The 25,565-nt window shown below is 39.7% G+C and overlaps 1 protein-coding gene across 1 annotated transcript in view; it reads right to left on the bottom strand.

The window, feature by feature from the left end:
- The window catches only part of FHL2 (four and a half LIM domains 2), a 55,636-nt gene extending 36,891 nt beyond the window's left edge, over window positions 1–18,745 (bottom strand). Inside the window, exon 1 of the mRNA XM_018563124.1 lies at window positions 18,642–18,745. The gene's annotated coding sequence lies outside the window, so the exon portion shown is untranslated. The remainder of the gene's footprint in view (window positions 1–18,641) is intronic.
- Window positions 18,746–25,565: the final 6,820 nt, after the last annotated feature.

Below are 25,565 nucleotides of genomic sequence, written 5' to 3'. Positions count from 1 at the left end.
ATGGGAACATCTAACCCTTTATAGACTGACAAGTAAGTCATAATCCTCTTCCAGTTTACACCACAGACAGATACATCACTGGCAAATAAAATGGGGATAGTTGCCAAATCATAGACATTTTATAGTCTAGTACACAAAAAAAACGTAAATATATCCTGTGAAGGAAACAGCAGGCTGCTGCTTCAAGATGCAATATAAAGGAATTTAATGGGTATATAATGATATACATGGAGGTTTTGTCGGAAATTCAAAAACTACCTCAGTACCATAATCTGCACTTTGTACTGTACTTCTAGATAAAAAACAAAATGTTGTTTTTAACATTTCATTATTATATGCTTATTAATAAAAAAACAACATGTTTATGTTTCAGTATAATGTGAAGTGTAACTCATCTTAACATAACTGCAAACCATATCTGTTTGCCACTTAAAATAAGAATGTCAATTATGAGGTTGGTCTAGGGCAGGGGTCAGCAACCCCCGGCACGCGTGCCCAGCCTGGCACGCGAGACCTTGACAGCTGGCCTGAGGTCTGCAGGGCATTGGTGCTGCTGGCCTAAGGTCTGCAGGGTATTGGTGCTGCTGGCCTAAGGTCTGCAGGGCATTGGTGCTGCTGGCCTGAGGTCTGCAGGGCATTGGTGCTGCTGGCCTGAGGTCTGCAGGGCATTGGTGCTGCTGGCCTGAGGTCAGCAGGGCATTGGTGCTGCTGCTCTGAGGTCTGCAGGGCATTGGTGCTGCTGCTCTGAGGTCTGCAGGGCATTGGTGCTGCTCTGAGATCTGGCATTCAAAGTATGCATTGGTGCTGGTCTGAGGTCAGCTGACAGTAACATCCTACAGGCCAGAGATTGCACAACTGAACCATGAAATAAAGACAGAGGGATCACACTAAAAAGTCCAGTTTACTTTTCAGCAAATGTAAATATGAACATGTTTTGTGTGTGCACCAGTTATTCAATTTTTTTCCCCTTATAGTTGTGCTGCTACTGGAGAGGTAAACACATTAAAATAATTAGTGAGTTTAACTTACTATTAGCAGTACAGCCATGAGTGAAAAAATGTACCTGTAACTAACACTAAAGCGTGCTATTGTTCACTGGCACTCGGTTGTACCATGGTTTCAAAAATGGCACTTGGTGTGTAAAAGGTTGCTGACCCCTGGTCTAGGGTGACTTTTCTCAACATTGTTTTTAGCCATGGCAACCTTTAAAAAAGTAAATGCACACCATATAGGGGTTTAGTGTGGATTTTAAGGGAAGACTCCATGCAAAAACACAAAGAAGTAATAACACCTCCTAGCTCCAATTATGCCAATGCTATCAACACCTGGTTACGATTAACAGATTATGTGGATTGGAGCAACATTCACCATATATATTCCCAGATAATTTTTGTACAAGTCATTCTAAATTGAGAAAGCTAGTTGGATGACCAGTGAAATGTCGTCAAGAAAAATACAGCAAGTCCAGTTGCTTTTACTTATTTTCTACAGACAAGCAAGTGGGGTTCCCTCTTCAAATCAGGAGCTCCCTTCACCTCAGAATCCCCCTTCAAATCAGAATCCACCTTCACATCAGAGTTCCCCTCTTCACATCAGGAACCCCCTTCAAATGAGAGTTCCTCTTTCCTCTCAGAGTTTCCCCCTTCACATCAGGAACCCTCTTCACATCAGAAGCCCCGTTCATGTCCTACCATCAAAACAGGAGCCACAGCTGCAACAGCATGGCAGAGGGTAAGAGGCAGAGCAGGCCTGGATGGAGGTGAACTTCCAAATTTTCTATATGGATCCCACCCTCCCTGGCTTAGCGTCATTCGGTTCCATGGTGCTGGCATGAAAGATTTGATTCACCCCTTGGGAAACCAAAGGGCACTCTGGTTGAGAAAGGCTGGTGATATCTGAATGTAAAAGAATTAAGGATTTGAGACAAGGCTTTAAGAAATCTGTTTCTTCTCATATGTTTGACATACTTCAAATGAAGCTGAAGCACACAATTTAACAGGAAATGTTCCTTTCTTAGCTCTCCCACAGGGTCATTCTGCTGCATGCTAAAACCTGCAACAGCTCCCTTGGTCACATGACTATACTGACACACTATGTTGAAGATTTTTCTAAAAGCCTTTGTCATTTTTACGTTAAACCTTTACTTTGGAAAATGTTGAAAGGCAGTTGTTTTTAAGATTACAGGTGGAACAAATGGTGTCAATAAATATCCTGAATGATGCAAGTGTGGTCATGGCAAGCACTATCTTTAATATTTGTTGATGAATGGGAGCAGATTCAGGAACGATGGCAAGAAGCTCTCATTATCTTTTTACATAAAAAGCTTGCAGACACTTTGGTCCACCAGAGAGGGTATACTGACCCTTTTTAGTATAAAACCACTTTTGAGTAAATTTTCCATCACAATTGTATGAATCAAGATTTTCTCAGCTGGCTCCAACTCTCGCAGCTCAGTTTCACTGAACATCCTGTTCAGTAAAAGATAGCGGGACAGAGCAGTCTCCAGCAGATGTCCATTTACTAGCTTGGAGAAGGGAGGAAGGAGGAATGGGAAGCAGAGAGGAGGGGAATGTCTTGCCTTGCTGTCACTGTGTGTATATGGTAAGTCCATGGTCCCATCACACTCCTGACCGCCAAATCCCTTCAAGAAGCGGGTGCTGCGGTAGACAACGGGTGGCATCCAATATAATCACAAGTAAAGACAAAGACAGCGGCACTCATACGTCTATTTATTGACGGCACTCATACATCTATTTATTGACGTGCAGTGTAGCAAACAGCAACGAACGTTTCGGGGTCACAGAGTATCCCCTTCCTCAGGCAAAAGCATCTTTTGCCTGAGGAAGGGGATCCTCTGTGACCCCGAAACGTTCATTGCTGTTAGCTACACTGCATGTCAATAAATAGACGTTTGCTTATGAATTTTGAGTGCCGGTGTCTTTGTCTTTACTTTTTATGTGTATATATGGAGACACAAACAGGGGTGGCTCCATAGAACCCTGCAAGGGAAAAGAGCCACCCTAAAACAGGATATCAGGACCAGTGCTCAGGGACCAGCTGATACTGCAGAAAGCTAAAACATTTAAATATCAAGAAGCAGCATCCATTGTAAGTGATTTCATCAGCATTTGAAATAGCTTAAAAAAAATTTCACTTTAATATCACTTTAACAATTATTCAGCATCAAGTGTGAGCATTGTCATTCAGAATTGTAATGGCATCATACTAATTTCTGCTCATTCAAACATGACTTGGTTTTATCCTAATGTTACACTAATGATTTATGCAAACAGATTATTTCTCCTACACGCATCACGATGTAAAGGGAAAAAACTTTCCAAAGCAAAAGGCAAACTTTGACTTTGAGCTTTACCATTCCACTGTGCTATGCACAAATCAGACTTGTGTAGTATCTTGTTGTCAGAAGACTTTCTCATTTATACTTTGGTGTAAAAAGACAGGATGTGCTAATTATGTAAAATTTGGATTGGGATTAATTATAGGACGATGAAATCTGGTCCCCCCGTCCTAATTAAAAACTATAAATACCTACCTATTCAAATCTGCTAATGAAAGCCTTACATAAATATTTAGCTACAGGGTGCTAAATATATATTCTAGGGCTATGGAGCATCTTGGATTGTTCCTGGAACTGTATCCAATCTAAGAATTTATCATTTTAAAACTACCCATAGACATGAGATAACAGTTGTTCAATCTAGTCCTTTTAAGGTTCTTTGTGGGTCCTTATCAGTAGCATGATCAACCACTGTCAGAAGTAGTAATGAGCCGTACCCCCCTGTTCGGTTCCAATTCGAACTTTCGAACATGGAAAAAGTTATAATTCGAACTTAGAACTCAATGCAAGTCTATGGGACCAGAACTCTGAAAATCAAATGTCCCCATTTTGAAGGCCTCAGTTCCTGCCCTCTAATATCTATGTGCACCCTAACAAATCACAGGCACCTTGTGCTGTGATCCCTGTATGTATGCAATAAACTGTCCAAGCATATGTGATGGACTGGTCCTGTGGGGACATTATTAATGCGGAGTCTACATATTATCTTTGTTATTGAACAATATTAGACTAGTTTCTATGGGTGGTACACTTTGCACTGTTATATTGCCTAAGCCTGTTTATGACAAAAGGCATATGATCTTTACAAAATCCCAGGCCCTTATAGTAAACTGACTTTGGAAAGTGTAGGAAAAATGATGAAAAAGGGGTTCAAAATCAAACTTGCCTCAAAAGAGATGGTCAGATGAAACTGATCCAAAAACTGACTGAAAAAGAAGTTTACTGATCATTTTATTTTTTATGCTTATAACTGCCATACATTTGACTAGTTCTTATGTTTGATTACCCCACCTCAGTGTGTTGCAACAAAGCAGATCTGAACCAGGAATGAAAAGGTTGGGCTCATACCTTGCAGTGCATGTTTCCAATTGTTTGCTAAGTCTAAGCTGTGTTGTTTATTAGCTTGTGTGCAATATGGCCATGAACTGGTGGCAACCAATAAATCTATTCTATTGAGTTTAGTGGGGTTATATCCGTACATGTACCTTTTGTCGCGACACGCGGCACACTTTTTTTTAATGGGAAACTGTGCTATCTGCCTGCCGTGACTGGGGTGCCAATAGAAAAGAATGGCACTACCAGCGCGATCAGTGGTGGTGTGCGATTCCGTGACTGCGCAGCCATCCGCACAGTCTCGTGCATGATTCCCGTGCGATTACAGATTGCCTAAGTGTTAACCAGGCCTGATAGGGAGCCAATTCCTGGTTCCCATCGCTAAGTAACTTTTAAAGGGCTGGTGGCAAGGGGATATACTGTGTGTACCCTAAAAATGAATTTCACATATTACCTCCATTTTTGTCTGTTAAATATACCAATAAAAGCATTTTGTTATATCTGTTTGATAAGTGCAAAAAATACCTATTGATCTTGCTGGAAATTCTTCTGTGCTCTATGCCTGTGCTTCTCTCCAGTTAGCATTGTTTGCAGTTGTCTCTGTGAACTAAAAAACACCTCTCCCTATGCTATGGTGAAGTGGAAAGAGGGAGATGTTACTGGCAGAATCAGCATGTAAATATAAAGTTAAAAAAGGTTCAGCACTCATTTACAAGGCTGCCGGGGGCTGTTTATCACCAAAAAGGGGCATATTTCTGCACCCGTTGGCCACAGGTATTTGCATAGATCCATGGCCAGCAGCCTCTACAAATCAATGACAGGCTGACAGATGCCTTGGCTGTATGCAAGACTGAGCAGTTACAAGCATAAAGGGATGAATGAGTGGCTCTGGACGCAAATGTTTTGCAGTCAAGTGCTCATTCGTCCCAACACACATGTAACTACTTGGACTTCTGTATAGCAGTGGTGTTTGTGAGACCATAATTGATTTGCACAGGCGCTGACTGTGGCTGTACGCAAACATCTGTGACTCCAGAGCTCAGAAATGCGCCCATTCTTGACTATGTATGGTCCACTGCAGCTGTAATAATGAGCCCTAAAAATTAACGCAGCCACCACATCTAAGGACTGGTAAGCTTCAACATATTAGATTTGTGTTCACTTTGTTTAAATTGAAGCAAAGCAACCATCCAGATCCTTCGGCAGCTTTGTGAATAGACCCCTTAGTTTCCTGAAGTGAGATCAGTAAAATCGCAATGTGGATGGATTCCTATTGGTTGCTGCATTTTCTATTGGGCTCTTTTCCTTGAAACTGTAAATGTTTTGTCCATATCATGAAATCAGCTAATTGATTTTTTTTATAATAGAAAAATAACAATCAGCTCCAAATTTAATGGATTACTGGAGTGGTCATGTTTATCTCAGTGCACGAAATAGGGATAAGGAAGACAGATACCTTTAGAGACTGGCCAAAATATCCAACAGGGAATTTGATGGCATCCAGGGACACGAAAAATAGGCTGTATTGGGTGACAACTATCTTAAGTCTATTGATACATTTTCAATCACAGGATATTCTGCACTAAAAACAGTTGTGCAGCATCAACAATGACAATGGACATCCTCCATGTGATACTTTTAGAGGCCATAGTCCATGCACTGCACTGCAAAATATGGTTGTAATCACGATGAACAAGTACACTGTTTATATAAGAAGAATCTGAGAATTAACATTGAAATTAGAAAGGGGAAGGAAAAGTTTGGATTGGAAACCACAACAGCCCCCTGAACCACTTGCACAATGAGACTGTGGAATGTGTTCCAGAAGTGACTGAAATTCTGTGACATAACTGACTAAATGGGTTGTTTGCTTTGGAAATAGTACCCTGGAAATACAGAAAAAAAAGCCTTTTAACTTGCTGAATCTGCATTTTTCCCAAGCAGAGTGCAATGAATGAAAGTAATACAGAAAATACAGATGTGGATATGTTTGCCATTCATACATTTAGCTTGTATAAAGGCAGCTCCCTTTCTCTGCTGTGGAACTATGTGGGGGTTACTATTTTACGGTGACCACATTCCACAGCCTAAGGTATGGCTATACAATGAAAGCTTTGTAGTTTCCAAGACACAGAACATTGGCGGCTGCATGGCAATTTTACAGAGCTGCTCCCCAGGTCTGCTTGAAAAATATATGGGGAGAAGTGCTGGGCTGAATGTGTAAATGTGACGTTTCTATTTTTTAACTTCTGAATGTACTAATATTAAGTAAAACATATATAAACACAATATAACAAATACAAAACAGACAAAAATCCTCTTTTTTAAAGGAAACAAACTGTAAGACTTTGCACAACTTTTGTTTTCATGCACCTGGAATGTATTTAGTTGATCTCAAAGGCTTAAAGTTTACCTTTTATATCATGTTTCATCTTACACCCATAGTCAGGGGGCAAGATGAAACATGGTCACATCGCACATGGCATATGCTTGTGTTTCTTGTCTTCCTCTGGGTTAAACACTTGATGGACCTGATCTTTTTCCACCAATCAGCTTCTCTCTTCAGTTTGGTCAGTTAAGATTTGAAAATGAAAGAGAGAAGCGGATTGGTTGCCATGCACAGCTGCTCCAGATTTTGTCTGCTCCAGTTTTGATAAATTCTCCTCATAGAATTCTCAGGAAGAAATGTCAGCAATGACAGCTTTTTGTATTTGTCTCATGACAGATCACATTTACATAAGGATGGAAAAAGATCAGGTCCATCAAGTGTTTAACCCAGAGGAAGACAAGAAACACAAGCATATGCCAATATGCTCTAAGAGGGTTAAAAATATTGATACAAGGTTTCTTTATTTGGAGGCTTAACTGAGCATTCCAGTAATTCTTTGGGTATCCATACATGAAAGAAGCCAAAACATTTTAGCATAGAATTTACTGGTTCTAAATATGTGATGGCAGACAAAACAAACAATCGTATTCCCTGACACAATTATTATTGATGGCTAGTTGGCTCGGTTAATGAAACAGAGCACTGCCCTGATTGTTGGCCTCCATGCAGATTGTCAGTGTTTGTTTAGTCATTCTGTTATTTACATCTGTAATGAATCATCCCTCATGAAACACAACTTGTTACTTTGTTATGTAATACCTAAGCATGATACCATATGTAGAATGGAGGTATGATTTACAGTCCTTCTAATATTTCTAAAATTGAAAGAAAGAAAGAAAGAAAGAGAGAAAGAAATAAACTCTTTTGTTTATTTACCTGCAACTTCCAACTGGAAATTAAAATTTAAAGGAGAACTATGACATGAGTGATTTCCACTCACCTCATAGTTCTAGCCGACCTGTGACAATGAGACTGTCACAGGTCGGCTCAGTAGATCGGGAGGTGAGCGAACACATACCGGGTTCGCTCACCTCTCGATCCTGTCACGGCTCTCTGCCGTGACAGGGGGAGGGGCTGGATTCCCCCGCTCCGATCTGCCAGCGCTGACTGGCGGAACGGACGGGGAGGGGGTGGGTACAGCTGGCTCTGCCTCTAGATAGGCAGAGCCAGCTGTCACTCACGCAGCTGGGCGGATCCCGTCATCTACGTCGGGATCCGCTCCGGCTGCGGCGTCTCAGTATACCACGAGCTGTAGCTCGCGGTATACTGAGCTTAGGGTAACGGGAGGACGCTAGTTTGTGTCCTCCCGTTACCCTAAGGAGAACTATGGGGAAAAACACTGACCCCATAGTTCTCCTTTAAACTAAAGGCACCAATTCCGTTTCTGATTAGCAATGTTTGTATGAATGTAGAAAGGGTTAAGTGTTCTACGTTGTCTAAATCTGTTCCACACATATAACAGATTCATTGCAGATTCACTGGTACACTAACCCTGATTATATTTTCAGTACATATACACGTGTAACCATCACAAATACTGCAGTATCAAGCTTATTTATGAGTAAAAAGGTGACAAGCTTGATCATTTTGTAGAAAGATGTTAGAAATATTTTAAATGCACACAAAGCACATTTTCTCATTATTATCCATGTAAGTCTATCGCAGACATGTTACCCTGGTGTAAACAAGTGTTTAACAAATGTTGATTTATTAATCACCCCAGATCAACCAACCTATTCAAAGACAAAAATGTCAGCAAGCTATGATTCTTTTTCTTTTATATATATGAATATATTTCCAACCTACTTTGTAATTGCTCTTGTAATTGTGTTTTCTGTGAAGAGAGAAATGTTCAGCAGTCACTTATGACATCTATAGTCTGTAAAATATAAATGCCATGTACAGTCTTTAAACTATAAATGCTATGTATAGTGTATAAACTATAAATGACATGTATAGCCTTTGAACTAAAAATACTATATAGTCTTAAAGGTAAAATGAGAACTGAAGATAAATGGAAAAATAGAGAGAAATGTCCATCCATTTATGCCACCTGTATTCTATAAACTATAAATGCTGTGCATAGAATATAAAGTATGCCATCTATAGCCTTTAAAGAAGAACTCTAGTCATATGACATATTAACCCTGCAGTGGGGCTACCCCGCACTGCAAGGGTTAAGTGCTTGTTTTGTCTAAGAGTTCTTCTTTAAGTTAAACTGCCAACTATAAGCTATAATGTATGCATCCCATTTATAAGTCTATAAACTATAAATGCCATCTTTCAGTCTTTAAACTATAAATGCCATCTTTCATTCTTTAAACTATGAATGCCATCTATCAGTCTTTATTAAAATGCTAACTAAAGAGAATTGAAAAAAATAGAGAGAAATGTAAATCCGTCCCTTAAATCCTCTACAGTCTTTAAACAATAAATGCCATCCATAGTCTGTAAACAATGAATGCCATCTATCAATTTTTAAGCTATGATTGCATTTCCATCTATAAGTATTTAATAAAATGCTAAATAAAATTAATTAAAAAAAATAGAGAGAAATGTTCATCAGTCCTTTATGCCATTCATCTACAGTATTTAAACAATAAATGACATCCATAGTCTGTAAACTATGAATGGCATCTATAGTTTATAAACTATTCATGCCACTGATGAGTCTTAAAAAATATGAATGCCATTTATTAGTCTATAAACTATGAATGCCATCTATGAGTCTATAAACTATGAATGTCATCTATGAGTCTGTAAACTATAAATACCATCTATCAGTCTGTAAACTATGAATGCCACCTATCAGTTTATAAACTCTAAATGCCATTGATAAGTCCTTAAATTATCAATGCCATCAATGAGTTAATAAACCAGAAATGCAGATTATAGTTTATAGACTATAAACAATAAAAGCAATCTACAGTATATAAACTAGACATGCATCCATAAACAATCAATACCATGGATGAGTTATTAAACCAGAAATGTCATCTAGGAGTCTATAAACTAAAAAAGCCACCTAGGCTAGTATACATGTGAGCTATGAGTACATACATGCCATCTATGGTTTAGCTATATGTGCCGATGAGTCTATAAACGATCAATACCATCATTGATTTCATAAACTATAAATGCCATATATGAGTCTATAACCTCTAAAAGCCTTCTATACTTTATAAATTATACATGTCATCAATGAGTCCATAAACGATCAATACCATCAATGAGGTCATAAACTATAAATGTCTATAACCAAAACATCTTTCTATAATGTATACACTATACATTCCATCAATGAGTCTATAATCAAAAGGCATCTATAATTTATAAACTATACATTCCATCAATGAGTCCATAAACGATCAATACTATCGATGAGTTAATAAACTATAAATGCCATCTATGAGTCTATAACCAAAACATCTATAATTTATAAACTATACAGTACATGCCATCAATGAGTCCAAACGATCAATACCATAGATGAGTTACTGAACCATAAATGCCACCTAGGAATCAATAATCTACCCCCATGTCCATTCATTTCCTAGCACACACCTTGACACTTCAGAATAGGCACCGCTGGCCATTTATGAATAACACCTTACCGAGAACCCTGTGCATATTACTACCAGGGAATGTGGTATCTGAATAACAGAAATGAATGCATTCCTCTGCAACAAAAATATCCAGTTCCATGAATGAACATTTCACATTGAGCTGTGTGTGTGCAGCGCTTGTGATGGAAAACAAATGCTAGCATGGCACTGATGAGAATGAATAGCTGTACGATGCCTGGCAGTGTACGAACCATGTGTCTGATGCACTGATGTTGTACTGATGCATGCACAAAGAAAAGCTCTCTATAGTGTCTGTGATGTGACACAACACACGTGCAGTAATACAAACCATGGATGCTGCTTGGCTGGAGTCTATAGTCAGCCTCGTATGTGATCAGAGCCAAGAAGGAGAGAAAGGCAGCATACCTGCACGTTGATCGCGGACTATTCCTCCAGCTGGAATGGTGTCACTGGAGGAATGGTGTCACCGGGGGATCGCAGGATGTGTGGAGGCAGGCTCCGTTCACAGCACACACTGAAAGCCCTCCATATCATTTGACCATATAAGGAGACAAAGGATCCAACACTCTCCCTCTTTACACTGCAGCTGCCATCCAACACTTTCTCTTTTCCAGAGCTTGGTGCTTTTTTTTCATCCCAGAGATGAATGTCTCTCCTGGAATGTTTCCTGCCATCAAACCCCTGTTACCTCCTTCATCAAATAGCTGATGGAGACCATACGCTGAGCGCATGCTTTGCACCACTACCTGCCAGTTATCTGACACTGCTGAGGATGGGAGAAGGAGCCAGATAGTATCTTCACATCTCAGATCATATCAGTGGTAATCATCTCAAGAAATAAGTACAGGCTTTTTCCTATTATGGTATCTGAAGATGGAATTGTTGTGTTACTGACCCAGAAAACTGAGATAGGACTGTCTGTCCTCCCAAACATTGTCACAGCAACCCAGAATTGTATCTCTGTTAAAGGGAAATGCCACCCTTGTAATGATAACTGCACACTTCTTCATGAAAGAAAAAATATGCATTTATTTATTTTTTCTTGCATTAGAGCCAGTAAAACATTGCAGCTGCAATGATGAGTGCACTGCTCTGGCTCCTGCAGACTCTTCCTCCCATCCATGTCCGTACTGAGGTACGGACATTCAGTAACAGGGGCGGGAGGAACAATGAATGGATTTGAATCCCACTGAGAACTACAAGTTCCGTTAGCCACTGCAGCAGGGGGACTTGTAGTTCTCAGTGGGATACAAGTGCCGTCAGGTCATGGCATCTGTAGTCCATTCATTTTCTCTATTCACAGCGCAGCCCACACAGCCATGCCGAATTAAAAAACGTACACAAACCTGCAGGGAGTAGAACCCTGTAATTTACAGTAAGTGTGTAAGTGTGTGTGTGTGTGTGGGGGGGGGTCGGTTCTGCAATCTAACCATGTTTCATGTAACACCCTGAATATGGGATTAACATGAAGCATAGCCTGAAAGGTACCTTTGTATTTAAAGAAGAATTCAGGGGGAAATTTTTCATTAGCGCTTACAGTGCGGGTGTAGCCCCACTGCAAGGGTTAAGAAAAGTTTTGCCTGTAGTTCTTTTTTAACTTGGCATGTCATGCCTGGCAAGCAGTGCCGCTCACTCATTGAAATCAAGTTGACTGTGCCACAATAGCATGCCAAACACTTGACACACAGTTGCTTTGTGGTATTTTGATGTAAATCCTCCTTGGGATTGTACTATAAAACAGGTTCGTATTCGAACATTCGAACGGCTGAAAAGTTCGAATACGAACTCGAACTCAATGCAAGTGTATGGGGGTCGAACGGGACCACAGTTCTCCTAAATGTACAGGCAGCTGCCGGTACATTTAGAAGAACTGTGGCTGCAGCGGCCTGTGTGCCTTCAAATCCCCGCTGCTCTCCGCGCCTGTGTTGGCGGAGACAGCGGGGACACAGACCGCTGCATGCCTTTGCTGCCCCCGTAACTCTGCTGCTGTCCCGGCCTCCGGTCCCCTTGTCCGTCGGCTTCTTCTCCAATCCGGTCCGGCCGCGGCTCCTCTGCCCCGCCCCCCTGCCTCCCCTTCATTGCAGGCTGGGGGCCATACCCAGCCTGCTATTGGATATTGTAAAATGCAATAGCCAATAGCAAGCTGGCTATTGCACCCGCCCACTGCCTGCTGTCAATCAGCATGGGGGACCTGATAGAGAACTTTCTCCTTCAGGCCCCTCCTCTGCTGAGCCCTGATTGGGCAAAGTCTTGCACCTGACCTGTGACAAATCAGAGCTTCAGTGGGCATTTTGCATTATAGGATGTTCGCGGTCGAACAAACAGCAAACATCCCATAAAGTTCGGCGAGCGCTCGAACTGCCGATGTTCGATTCAAACTCATGTTCGAATCGAACACTCGGCTCATCCCTAGTGTTCAGGAGGCGGCAATATTACCTCCTCATTGCCTGTGAAGCACTGCTCAACCACCTCTGAAAAGTGACCCACCATGGATAGCTTTTCAGAGCGGCAGTAAAGTCTGCTGCCTGTGTGAACAAGGCTAAACAGTTTTGAGGGAATGTGTTTTCCCCAGAAATGCTTTTCCCCTCATGCAAGTCAATGGCAATGCACAAGCAGGTAAAAAGCAGCTGGGGAATAGTTCAGAAGCATCGCAAACTGATCTCAAGTGGAAGCAAGCTATATTTGCACTTCTACACCCTTAAAGTGGAATAAAAAAACAATCCTAGGTAGAGTTTCTTTGACAGAAGAGACTTTGCATGACACATGTTCTGGTGTTATCATTGGCCGCCCGATGGCCAAAGGGAGAAGATGTTAGATTGAGAATAAATAGTGGAGAACATTACAGCAATGGAGCAGTGGTGGAGAACACTGAGGGCAAACTGAAAGATAAGTCTGACACAATGTACAAGTATGCTTGTACAAGTTAAAGTGACATTAAACCCTCAGATTTTTTAACCTAAAAAAAACAATACTGTAATGTGTGCCTTACTGTAATCCATGGTTGTTTCCCTTCTCTTTGCTGCTCTTCCTTTTAAATCTGTATCTGTTCTCATGCTGGGCAGAACTTCTGTTTTGCAGCAGACTGCCTTGTCTCAGGAATGGATACACGGTGTCTGTGTATTAGTTTCTATAGGCTTGTAACCTGAGCCAGCACTACAGGAAGAGGCCCTGAGCTGCAAAGGGAAGTTCTACCCAAGCATGAGAAGAGATGAGGATTTAAAAGGAAGAGCAGCACAGTTAAAAAATCTGAGGGTTTAATGTCACTTTAAGTGTAATTTTAAGCACCTGATCAAATCCTGGATGTGTGTTTAGGAGTGCATCATCATGGTCATCTTGCTGAAAGGTTCACTTAGGTTGTTTATTTGAATGGAAATGTCACAGGCACAGATCCAGTCCTCACTGCACATGGGTCACACTAACACTTCAGCACCCATCCAGCCCAAATTCAGGCTACAAAATACAGCTTTCCCTGAATTAATTACTTACTGTTGCTCAAGTCCTGAAGAAGGGGGAGTCTAATTCCCCCGAAAAGCATCGGTTGTATCTGACCTTTTCATTCAAATAAACAACCTGAATGAACCTTCAGGCAAGATGAGAATTTTTAAGAGGCACTCCTAACCATACGTCCAGGATTTGATCTTCGGTTGAGCAATCCCCCCATTGCAAACCGAGAGGCAGCAGCCTTGGACCATAACTAGGTCCATACACTACACACGCACTGTTATTATGAGTTACCTCCCTCAAGACGTACATTCCCCATTATTTTCAGATTTACTTCAAAACCGAATCTTATTCTTCTGGCCCAGCTCTACCATATATCTATCAGTTCCTTAGCACCTTCTATTTTAATCACGTGAGCTTTCAGTAGTTATAGTTAACTGCGTAGAAGCTGCCCTCCCATAAGTGGTGCTGCCATCATCTGCTTTGGGCTTCTCTCCGCCTGACTCCTCCTCTCTGCATTTACCTAAACAAAAGTTGAGTGTATTGCAGCACTCATGAAGGAGGTTTACTAGATGGGTTGGAGCCCCTAGAAGGAGTATTGTATGGCAAATACTCACTATATTTTGGGATAGAGCCACCTTTTACTTACTCCACAGGGGTAATATATGAGGGATATACTTAATTCTTTTGCATTGAAGCCTCCAAAGAATTGCAACCACAGTCAGTGGATTGTGGGTGCAATGCACAGGCACCTGCAGACTATTGTCCTTAAGGGAGGGGGATGCCCAGGGTATACAGTGCACGTCAAAAGCCAAGAGGTACTAAGGTGAGAGTTTATTCCATGAAGTGTTTTTTTTTATCCTGCTTTGCAGATATCCATCATACGTAGAAGAACTTGTACTTCTTCAAACAGGAATTCAGGTTATGAGAACATTTTATCCTCTAAAAGGGGTTTGAAAGGAACCATGCAATAACTGTGCTCAGTTAAATCATACTCTCCAATAAATGATCCCCTGAATGTCTCATTAAAACATTCCAAATACAGGAATACAAGGACTACTCTGACTCCATTCAGTCACACTTGTGATATTATACAATTATTAGTCTTTTCATGTTTAGCCCCATTTAAACACACATTAAGCCCTTACACAAAGATGATTCACTGCTTGAAAATATGGAAAAGATTCCAAACACTGCTCTAAAGTAGTGAACGTGAAATAGAAATACAGTAGGTACCGCAAAGTCCAGTGTAATCCAATAGACACCCGACACATACCTGCAACTGTTCAACTTCTGGAGACACAATTCTGCTTAAATCCCCCTCCACAACTATTCCTCATTTATATGTGAGATATAGATGAATGTACAATTTAAATACAGCTTTGTTCATGTTGTTCTATTCAAAGAAGAAATAATGGAATTGTTGCCTGTGGTAGTCTGTCAAATGTTCATGTGTATCTTCTTAAATACTAATTTATTACAAGTACTAATGTTTTTCAGTTAGGCCCCTCATTCAAGCAAGCGGCAAGATTAAACACACCTCTGAAAAGGAATCTACACTTTTTAGAGGTGGTTTAGAGCTGGTTCACAGGACTTTAGGGAGGCAATACTGCCATCTCCTTAGTGCCTGTTATTCTTTCAATGCCAAGGAGGATTCTACATATACCGAAATACCGAGCCGCAACCACGTGCCAAGCATTTGGTACATGGTTGGGGTCTGATTCTATTAACTACAATGGACACATTCAGCAAGTGGCACCATCTAGCACAGGTGTCAAACACAAGGCCCGTGTGCCGAATCCATAAGGGGGGGTAGGGTGCACTGGACATTTGCTTATAATTATTAGGAGAACAATACAATTTTATGTTGATTGAAGAGGAGGGTCACACACAGCTGGTATCATCCACAATAAACTTTATGGTTCTGTCTGAGCAGTCTCCAATAAAGTATCTTGTGGATGATACCAGCAGTGTGCGACCCTCCTTTTCAGACTTGCATCATCTGCTACAGGAGTGTGAGTGGGCTTGAATATCTGTTTGCCATTATTTATCCTAGACATCTACTTTCAGAGCTAGTTATTACTTAAGTTATTACTAAAACCTGTAATAATCAAATGCAGAGGCAAGTATTTAATATGATAAAGAGTAGATACATTTATATAGTCTTACAGATACAACCAACCCTTTGAGGGCAACAATATGATGTGGCCCGAGATGAAATTGAGTTTGACACCCCTGATCTAGCTAATGGAAGCTGCTGTAAAAAGCTTCATGACCACGACCATGTATACCATCTCCAGCACCCACCATGTAAAATTGGTAAAAAGATAGAGCAACCGTCTGTTTTTACTGTCCCTTTGTCACCTGTGTGAATGAGACTTTACTTAGTTACACATCCATTTAATGCAAAAAAAGACATGTCCCTGGTTTTTGTTTCTTATTTCGGTACGTGCAAATGTTTTAGAGATGGTAATCATCGGGGGTCTCAATGCATACAAAAAGGCTTGTTTTGAACATGGAGGGTTGTCTATGAATTCTAAGATGATAGACGTACAGCAGAGGGATAAGATCGCCATACCCTGCAATTTTTCTTGTTCAGCCCTGCAGCTTATAAAATAACATAAAGTTACTAAAAGCCCTTTCCAAATCGTATTTATTCAACATATGGATGTTATAGGACACCACAGACACGTCTCAGTGGTATCAGGAAGGTTGCTATTTCCTCTGCTAACACTGCAGCTGCATATTAATAGATATTTAATAATGGTCTTTCATAAGGGAAAACATAACCTTTGAAAGACATTTATACTCTGAACATACATGCATGGTTTAGAACAATTTCTAAAGCTAGGACAAAGGGCAAAAGTCCTGAAAACTTTCTGAGTTTAACATTTACATTTAGTATCACTACATGACTAAAGAAAGCTTCCAATCGATATAAGCTCTTTTCACACTAAGTTTTTATCTTATAGCCCTAAAGGTCAACTTGATTACTTTTTCTTTAGTTATCTGGACTGGTGAAAGTAGCCCCTATCCACTACCATAGTGCATTAACTACTTCTAGGTATGCAAGAACATGACACTACTCCCAGCTTCCTACCATAGTGCATTAACTTCTTGGTATGTCTAGGTATGGAAGAAAGTGCTACTAATCCCAGCTTCCTACCATAGTGCATTAATTACTTGGTATGGAAAATATTTCCAAAGCAGCCGCACTCCATGGGTTGTCTTGCATAAAAACTGTCTTTATTGAGATAAATCAGCAAATATATACCATCGTAGCAATCCCCATGTGCAAAACACTAACACGTTTCATCACTCGGGCTTAATCATATACATCTATGATTAAGCCTGAGTGGTGAAACATGTTAGAGTTTTGTACATGGGGATTGTTTACTATAGTATATATTTGCTGATTTATTTCAATAAAGACTGTTTTTATGCAAGAAGACCCGTGGAATGTGGCTGCTTTGGAAATAGAAGCTATTGGAGGTGAGAATGCACCCTTTAGCCGACACCTGGGACATCCATGTTGTGTGAGTCCGGTTTTGAGAATTGGAGTGGTGGGGATCTCTTGGAGCTTCGTATGGAAAAATATATGCCACTACTCCCAGCTTCCTTCCATAGTGCATTAATTACTTGGTACTTCAAGGTATGGTAGAATATATGTCACTACTCCTGCTGACCTTCCATAGTGCATTAACTGCTTGGTACTTTTAGGTATGGAAGAACATGCAACTACTCCCAGCTTCTTACCATAGTTCATTAACTGCTTGGTACTTCTAGGTATGGAATAGCTTTAAATTGCCTAGTCCAGGCCAGTGACTGGTTTGCCTAATTTGCCAGTTATCAGTCTGTAAATTCTCACAGCCAGACTACTTTTGTTTGTTTAATTCGATATACCATTATAGTTTCCATTAGATAAACAGTACATATACTGTAAAATTATGTTACAGTAGTGTTCTTTGAAAATTAGAGAAAAGTGTGCACATTGAACATATGGAAATTAGGGAAAAGATAGTCTTTATTGTTATATTTTGAAAAACCATTCAATTAAGTTTCTAAAATTTGAAATGACAGAATTAAAAGTTATTAAGGCTAAAAAGAAAAACAATAAACTCTGCCAAAATAGTAAAGAAAAGATGTATAACTATTATTACTCTATTAATTCTCTATCAATGTTTAGGAAGTAGCTATACATTTTTTATATGGGCCTGGCATAATAACCTTTTTATTCTTACATCTTCTGTGCTTTAAATATTATTGTAACATATTAACATTAAATGCTGTTACCTTGTTCTTGTTCTTTGATGTTGGAAACATTTAACATTGCTAATGTTGCTTTACTGCATGTAATACACAGGTGTAGTACTTTACATACTGTATATATTGCTACCTCTGTACAAAGCCAACTTCATGTAAAAAGTCTTTTGATCCTTTTATTAAACATAACACAGCAGTTATCTGATTTAATAATTGGCTGAATAAGCACATTGGATTTTTTTTGTCAGATTAAATCTAAATACCACCAATCATTTCAGTAAACTGAAATTTGATTTGCTGCTCTAGGTGTCTGTATTTTGTACCCAATGATGGTTCTTTATACTGTTGTACTAAACAATGCCATACAGGTCAAATAGAACACAACAGTAGAATTAAGGACACCTTATAACATTTTTTTAATCTTATTTTAATATTAAAAAGTTTAAAGCCTTTGCAAGTAATTGTCTGTTCATGAAAAGAAGACAATATTCCAACATCTAACGAAAACTTGGTAGATGTTATAATGAGGTATCCGTTGGGTACCACTCACCTGCTGTGTGCTGGGTCAGTTTTCCTAGCAGACTGAGGAAAGGAAGATAACTACTTCAGTTCTGATGGTTCGCATTACTTAAACAATGGCACTGCTAATGGGGAGGATAACATTCTTCTGCCCGTTGAGCTATTAATACTATATCTTTTATCCAAGATAAGAGATGCAAACACCTCAGTGTCAGCATCCTTTTAAGGCATCAAAGCCACAGATGTTTAATAAGACATCTGAAACAATGTGATATGGCAGATCAGGGAAAAAATTACCACTACACAGACCTGGTTGCACAATTTTGATTCTAAAAGACTGCACAGAAGTTGGTTTTAGCCTGACTGAATACATTTTGCTTAAACAAGCATAAATGATAATCACAACTTAGTTTGCAAAAAAAAGAGCTGTAAATTGGTGGAAATTTATACTTTTTAAGTTTTTGATTCCTCAGGGCATATGAAAGGCGCTAAGGTGTTTTAAAGACACACTTCGGTCAAAAAGGGAGATTAAAATAAAGAAGCTAGCTATTTCCTGGCTGTCATGCTGACCTGCTGGCTTGAATATTGTGAATAATAAGAGCTGTAACCTGGACTGGATTTATACCTACTGCTCCCCTAGCCCAGCTGTCCTGTGTTGCCCCCTCCTCCTGTTCACTGGCTAGCATTAGTATCCATCTAATAAGATCAGATGTCATCGTCTTACAAGTTATACTGAGGTGGGGTGGGGAGAAGCTCAAAGAGTCACTCTGCATTAGTACACCTGCAGCCATTGACTAGAAGAGAAAGGCAAACCTTTTTAGCAGTTTGGTTCCAAGTGTAGATACTGAGGGTTGGTGACACTGTAAGTACACCTATACACTATTCCACAAAGCATGCACAGGTAAAACAGCAATGAAGACAATACTAGATTGTACTGGCAGGCAGAGGGCAATTGGAGCCTGATATTAACCACTTTGGGAATGTTTTAAATTTTTTCAGCTGGCAATCCAACAGCTCTGAACCCGGAAGTGCACAGCGCTTCCAGGTTCTCTAATCAGGGTGCAGATTAGGTAACAGGAGCTGCCTACGGTCCATAGTACATACAGGTACATCCTATGATTTTTTTAAGTGGTTAAAGTGTATGTAAAGTCAAACCTCGTTTTTTGCCTTATATAGAGTAGGCAAAGTTTAAACATCAAACCCTTCAAATAATTTTTTTGCTGTCTGTGTACTACTGGATAGATATCCCTTCATTTCCTGTCCTGGAGATGTAAGAGGAAATGAGAGAAAATCTCTCTAAAGTGAGGGAAATTCCCATTTTCCTATTGTGTTCCTACTGTATTGCTCTGATGACAACTCAAACTTTTTGGATTTCCCATCCCTTTCTGTCCAGTGGCAATGGTCATCAGGACAAATAGAGTGATGACTTTCCCCAACAGTCTAACCCTTCCTTACTCTAAAATCAAAAATGAAACAAATATATTTATTTTCCCCCCTGCTCGGATCAAGGGTCTGGTAGGACTGTTAGGGGGGACCCCATGTTTTTTTCCCCATTTTGGGGGGCTGGGGTTCCCTGGGGACCTCACGCTTTTTTTTTCCTCTTCTGCAGGCTAAAAAAAAATGTTTTATGTTTTTTTTCTAATGTCATTTTGCTAGCACCAAAATTTCGTCCAACAAATGAAATTTCGTCCAGACTACCGCTAACGAATTTCAGAACCGGAAATTTGGATTCGTTTGCATTCGTTATTTCTGTAATTCGGATACATCCGAATGTCCGAATTTCCAAAATTTCATCCGAATTTCGATTCGGAACGAAACAAATTGCACATGTCTAGTTTTTGTTATTCCAGTGAACAGCCAATAGTACACGGTAATACACTGCATGTGTTTCTAGCCTACAGCACCCAATTCCTGCTTATAATGTTATACCTCATCATCCCTTTATCTCATACTATCTATTACAGACTTCCTGTTAAGTGGCTTAGGTGGTTTAATAGAGGGCTGTTTAAATTATGTTGTGTTCCTTTAATAACACTACGAAATATGATCTACATGATTAAGTCAGAGAATGAAGCTTCTAATGCAAATTGAGACTAATCCACTGATTAAGTTTATATTTTAGCTCTGTCACAAAGCCCGCATCTGAAGATATTAATAGCTTTGGTAAGCTTTCCATACGGAAAATGTAATAGATGGTCAGTGATAGCATACATGTGTGTATGAATCATATACATTTATAGGATCATTGATGTAGATGTTTGAAAATAAATATGTGTTGGGGGGGCTACAAAAAACATTTGGAACTCTGCCATACTAGATGTGTACCCATCAATAAGGGTCATGGAACTGTGATCTATGTCTTTTGCCGAGACAAAAGACATAGTCGTCAGTTACTCAAGTCTTATTATTATTCTAAGCACCCCATTTTCTCTTTAGTAGTGTGGATGAAAGGCACAACATACAAAAAAAAGGATTAACAAGATATTAAACCACAGGTGGCTTGTGCTCTATACTGCCCTGTGCTAGATAATAGGCAAAGTCCATAATGCTGCTCTACACTCAACATCATGGGGTTTCAGTGCCAACAAGATGCCATCTTGGGTTAATAGAAAGATACAGTATGTTCCAGAGAATATTTGGGGGTATAATTATAAAGCAGTGAATGTGTCACTCATCAAACATTCACTGCAGGTGTATCTTCCTGGTAAATGTCGAAATTATTGGAAAAAAAAATAGTTTTGACGGCAGCTAACGTGGGAGTGAGGACCTCCCACGCCAATGATCACCTGGTTTTCCCCTGCTTGTGTGCTGTGGAGGAGTGGTGTAACCCTTTGAGTATTTTGAATTCCTGGTGAATGTGTTTTAAATTACAGGGATTTATTCACCTGCAGTGAATGTTTGGTGAATGACTTCAGCTTTCAAAGGGAGTATTTTGCTTATTTCTTTCTGACACAATGATATGTTAATGTTCTGCATATACAGTATGTTGCAAGGTTAACAAACATATGAGAATATCCTTAGCTCTCTTTAAAGAGAAACTTTACCCACTAATTTAATATCTCCCAAAACTGAGCCAACTGTCAAGGTGTCATAGCTGATCACATGTGCAGCACCATGGCAACTGCAATCCAATTAGAAGCTAAGATGGCACCTTTCTTGGCTGTAAAGGATAGGAGGGTGTAGTTCCACTTTACCTTGTTAATACTGTATGTTGATTGGAAACATAAATGACATACATTATGATAACGATTTACCCCTCATGGACTTTTTCGTATTTTTTCCTGTCACAACCAATAATTAAAATGGATTTAAAATTAAATTTTTACTATTTAATTTACAAATCATATTCAACGCTTCTAAGGTGCAAAGTATTTTTTTGTGACCTAAACTGTTAGCATCTCAGCAGACTCAGCAGACATGCCCCCCTCCCCCAAAAAAAGTCACACGCTCTAATATTTTGTTGGACCACCTTTAACTTTGATTATGGAACGCATTCGCCGTGGCATGGTTTCTATAAGCTTATGCAATGTCACAACTTTTTTTCTGTCCAGAGTTGCATTCATTTTTCGCCAAGATGTAGTGAAGATGGGAGAGACGGACCACTGCGTAAAGTCTTCTCCAGCACATCCTAAAGATTCTCAATGGAGTTAAGGTTTGCACTCCGTGGTGGCCAATCCATGTGTAAAAATAATGTCTTATGCTCCTCTTTCACAACCTGAGCCCAGTGAATCCTGGCATTGTCATCTTGAAATACTATATGTCTGTATTGGACATACTATTGATGGAAAAACCTGATCATTCAGTATATTCAGGTAAACAGCTGACCTCATTTTTTGGGGACATAACGTTACTGATCCTAGACCTATTGTCCAATGGAAGGCTCTTACCTATTTGCTTAGTTAGATCCAGCTGGGGACTTTTTTTTTGGCCTGGCAGTGTAGTTTAACAAGTACGTAGAACAACCAGAGCACGTATCTGTCAAGGCGGCCGGGTATGCTGGATGTCAGCTGCGGAAATACGATGGGGTGGTTTGGGAGAAGGTGGTTCAGTGGGCGGTTCCCCGGTACACTCAGTGCGGCGGGGATACCGTACGCATCATATGCCACCTGAACTGAGCTCCCAGCAACTCGCCTATGTAGGGTTCAACAGGTCCTCTATAAGGTGCCTCGTATTTACAATGAGGAGGGTGGATGACTCCACTAGGAGTGGTACTAAGTAAGCATATAGCGATATATCTCACATCTACCAGTATGATTAATCAGGTGCAGCAGTTCTTGGTAGAGTTCCCCTTAAATCATATGGACACCATATATCATGGCATGTAACAGCAATTGGATACTTGCATCAACAGATGGAGGCTAGATAGGCACACTGACAGCCTTGGCAGTTGGTATGGCCAAAAGTAACAGTTTTAGTAGACCATTAAATTGGTGGGTAAAGTTCCTCTTTAATGAGATGGAAAATCTGTTAGTTATGTGCTTAGATGAAGCACTGAGATCTTGAAGAATGCTGAATTAGGTTTTACTTGCTTAGCAGGACGTTACATGTGAATATACAGGAATACAGCATCAAACAGGAAAGATCTACAGTATATCATAGATAAGTACACATATAGAAAACTAACATACAGACTAGCATAGACTAGCTTTGCACCACAGCACCATCTTGTACTTAAAAGACAATATTACATTTGCATAAGCTGTTGTTTTTTTAACAAAATCATACTTATATACTGTATGTCTATGTGACTACATGGGAGCACCAGCATGTTTGTGGTTGTGTAGGTTTGTACCAACCAACTTCTACACTGTAGATTCAAGGAATTAAAAGACCACAGCACACAAGTAATAAAAACTTACACTGACTAACTTACTTGGACCTCTTGGCTGAGATAAATGTCCTTGTAAAGCATCGCAGCCAGTGAACACACAAATAAAACCAGAACAATAATGAAATTTACAGCGATGTTCTTTTGTCAGAAAATAGCATTGTTGCTAGGACAACAGACAAGCTATCCAAAAATATCCAAACACAGTAATGACTTCAGGATGTTGTCTTAGTGTAAATTATTTGTTGCATCTCATGTTTAGCTCACTGGAAATTCTGATCCTAGAAAATAACATTCTAATGTAATAACAGAGTAAGCCTATCAAAGTAGATACCTATAATATGCGGCTTTCCACTTGGATTTGATGTCTCCTTTTACTGATTGTCGGATGTGCATTTTAAAGCAATAAGGCTGTATTGCAGAGATTAGCAACATGCATATGCACTACAGCTGTCATTTGAATTTCTTCATATGTAGAGTTTGAAAATAGAGACTTGATAGCTAGAAATAATAAAAAATATATAGAATGTTCATCCTAATAGACTCTTTACAGTCAACTTAGGGAACAATCACTTGCCTGTACACCTTTCCCAATTATTCCTGCTCGAGGGCTTGTTCATACCAGATGCATTCAGTGCATTGTTTAAACACATTCTGGAAGCATGCACAGTAAAATCAATAGTTTCTAATCACACTAATTCACATCATTGCGCTGAGTTCCAATGCTTTCATTACAAGTGCACACTAAACGCAGGGATTGCGGTGTGAACAAGCCCTGAAGTATATGTAGACCCCAAACAATACACTTCACTTATTTGCTACCTTTTAGTTTGTTAAACATATCATTAAAAGCATTTCAGTATATCTGCTCCATAAGTGTCATGACGATTTCTATTGATTATGTCACAAATTCAGAGCTGTCTTGTGTCCTGTGCACATATCCTGTGTTATCTTAAGGAGTCTGAGTAGCCCTCCCAGTTCTTATCTTGGACCATAGAACACTTTGAGGGTTATTCACAAAGCTGCCGAAGGCACCCGAGTGAATAACCCAGCTGAAGTGAAGTGAGCTGAATGCTGTTTGGCTATTCACTTCTGCTCAGTATGGCTGATTTCAGCCGTACATCGGCTAAAATCAGCCTCACATAGGCTACCTTCAGCCAGCCGAACATGCTCTGGACTGGACATGCAGTTCAGGGAAGCCAATCTGAGAGAGTTGGAGCTGTTTGTGTTATGTGTTTGGGCAAAAAAATGTTAAGAAATACTTTGCTGGGCAATGTTTATTTGTTTGATCTGGATTAATGATTGAAAAAAAAGTTTGAGAGTTTAATACTACTTAAGTTCAAACTGAAATTAACTCTTGAAATGCGTACATGCATTAGTCAACCCCACTTACTTTTGAAAGTAATCCTGGAACCCTGTTTTTTTATCTGTTTATAATGTAAAGAGGGTATTTACCAAACACACCTACTGCAGGTTCCTTACTTTTAAGTTGCAGTTTTGTATGTACAACCTCAGTTCCAAAAATGTTGGGGAGCTGTGTACAATCTACATAAAAACAGAATACAACGATTTGCAAATCTCATAAACCCATATTTTATTCACAATAGAAAATAGAAAACATATCAAATGTTTAAGCTGAGAAATGTACCATTTTAAGAAAAAAATAAGGTAATACTGAAATTGATGGCAGTCACACGTCTCAAAAAAGTTGGGACAGGGCCATATTTACCACGGTGTAGCATCCCCTCTTCCTTTAATAACACTATGTAAACGTCCAGGAACTGAGGAGACCAGTTGCTGGAGTTTTGGGAGAGGAATGTTCTCCAATTCTTGCCTAATATAGGATTCTAACTGCTCAACAGTCCTGGGTCTTCTTTGTTGTATTTTTTTGTTTTAAGATGTGCCAAATATTTTCAATTGGTGAAAGGTCTGGACTGCAGACATGCCAGTTAAACACCTGGACTCTTCTATTACAAAGCCATGTTGTCATAGATGCAGTATGCTGTTTAGCATTGTCCTGTGAAAATATGCAAGGCCTTCCCTGAAAAAGAAGTTTGGATGGGAGCATATGATGCTATAAAACCTGGATATATCTTTCAGCATTGATGGTGCCTTTCCAGATGTGCA

This window comes from Nanorana parkeri, unplaced genomic scaffold, assembly GCF_000935625.1.
Source record: "Nanorana parkeri isolate BGI_ZX_2015 unplaced genomic scaffold, ASM93562v1 scaffold21, whole genome shotgun sequence".
Classification (NCBI taxonomy): domain Eukaryota; kingdom Metazoa; phylum Chordata; class Amphibia; order Anura; family Dicroglossidae; genus Nanorana; species Nanorana parkeri.
This window is presented reverse-complemented; position numbering and strand designations above follow the sequence as displayed.